At 52.8% G+C, this 1,995-nt stretch overlaps 1 pseudogene across 1 annotated transcript; it reads right to left on the bottom strand.

The window, feature by feature from the left end:
• Positions 1-322: 322 nt before the first annotated feature.
• Positions 323-1,659, bottom strand: LOC105507004 (annotated as a pseudogene). The gene has a single exon (XR_001001028.1). The product of XR_001001028.1 is annotated as a keratin, type I cytoskeletal 18 pseudogene (transcript).
• Between the last annotated feature and the right edge of the window lie 336 nt (positions 1,660-1,995).

Genomic DNA, 1,995 nt, shown 5'->3' with positions numbered 1-1,995 from the left:
TTAGTAGAGACGGGGTTTCACTATGTTGGCCAGGCTAGTCTTGAACTCCTGACTTCAGGTGATCCGCCCACCTCGGCCTCCTAAAGTGCCGGGATTGCAGGCGTTAGCCACGGCACCCGGCTGAGTAATCCTTCTTCACTGTACTCTCTCCCTGTCACACAGATTGCAATGTTCATACTCTCTGGTCAGGTACCATTTTGCTTGAACAGGGCTGGAAACATACTGACATAGTCTTATCTATCAGTTCTTTTTTTTTTTTCCCCAATGAACTCTGAACTTTTTATTGGCCTCCTGCTCCCCAAAGGGCACCCTGCTTCTGCTGGCTTAATGCCTCAGAACTTTGGTGTCGTTGGTCTCAGACACCACTTTGCCATCCACTATCCCGCGGGTGATGGTCTTTTGGATGGTTTGCAGAGTTGCTGCTGTCCAAGGCATCACCAAGATTGAATTCCTCGCCATCTTCCAGCAGGTGGCGGTAGGTGGTAATCTCAGCTTCCAGCTTGACCTTGATGTTCATTCAGCAGGGCCTCATACTCATGGGCCTGTCGCTGTTCCTCTGCCCGGGTCTGTGCCAGCTCTGACTCCAGGTGCAGCAGGATCCCATTGAGCTGCTCCATCTGTAGGGCGTAGCAGGCCTCCACCTCCCTCAGGCTGTTCTCCAAGCTGGCCTCCAGATTTCTCACGGAGTCCAGGTCGATCTCCAAGGACTGGACTGTATGTCTCAGCTCTGTGAGCGTCGTCTTAGTAGCCCCAACCTCAGCGGACTGTGTGGTGACCACTGTGGTGCTCTCCTCAATCTGCTGAGACCAGTACTTGTCTAGCTCCTCTTGGTTCTTCCGAGCCAGCTCGTCATACTGGGCCCGGTTGTCTGCCATGATCTTGGCGAGGTCCTGAGATTTGGGGGCATCTACCTCCACGGTCAACCCAGAGCTGGCAATCTGGGCTTGTAGACCTTTTACTTCCTCTTCGTGGTTCTTCTTCATGAAGAGCAGCTCCTCCTTGAGAGCCTCGATCTCTGTCTCCAGCTGCAGTCGGGTGACATTGGTGTCATCAATGACCTTGCGGAACCCATGGATGTCGTTCTCCACAGACTGGTGCATGGCCATCTCTGTCTCATACTTGACTCTAAAGTCATCAGCAGCAAGACGGACATTGTCAATCTGCAGAACGATGCGGGCATTGTCCATAGTATTTGCGAAGATCTGAGCCCTCAGGTCCTCCATGATCTTGAAGTAATGGCTCCAGTCTCTGACCTGGGATCCCTTCTTCTCCAAGTGCTCCCGGATTTTGCTCTCCAGCCTCCGGTTCTCGGTCTCCAGGCTCCTCACTTTGTCCAGGTAAGAGGCCAGGTGGTCGTTCAGGCTTTGCATGGTCTCCTTCTCGTTCTGGATGCCTCCCATTCCTGCCAGACCCCCGGCCATCCCTGAGGCCAGGCCCCCGGACCCCATGCCGCCCTGGAAGCTGGTGGAGTGGGACACGGAGATACGGGAACCAGAGCCCCCGGCACCTGCATAGACACTGGCTGCGCTGCTGACCGGCTGGGCGCCGTAGCTGGGCGCCTGGACAGAGCCCAGGGACCAGTAGTTGGTAGAGAAGGTGGAGCGAGTGGTGAAGCTCATGCTGTATGGGAGGAAGGCGAGACGACAGGACTCAGGCTTTGCCGACCTCAGTTCTATTTTTTAAAAACAACTCTATAATGAACTTGCCCTTGTTATTTACAATATTGGTTTTTGTCATATTGAGCTCCATCTCCTTTTGAGACTAGTAGTCCACCGGCTGGTTTCTTTAGAGGAAATTCTGTGCAGAGTTCATACCAGCCTACTCTTTTCTTTTCCTTAGTTCTTTCAGCTCCCAAAGGGGCTCAGGGGGCATGAGGAGCAATACTCCTTCTTCTTTTCATACTTTTAAATCTGTTTCTCAGCCACTTTGTCTCAAATGGAGGAATCAGTCATCAGGAACCCTTAGGCTTTCCACACTTTAAGTGGCAACCTGGAG

The sequence above is a fragment of the Colobus angolensis genome, unplaced genomic scaffold, assembly GCF_000951035.1.
Source record: "Colobus angolensis palliatus isolate OR3802 unplaced genomic scaffold, Cang.pa_1.0 Scaffold142, whole genome shotgun sequence".
Lineage (NCBI taxonomy): Eukaryota > Metazoa > Chordata > Mammalia > Primates > Cercopithecidae > Colobus > Colobus angolensis.
The sequence above is the reverse complement of the archived record's forward strand: the minus strand, read 5'-3'. Positions and strand labels throughout refer to the sequence as shown.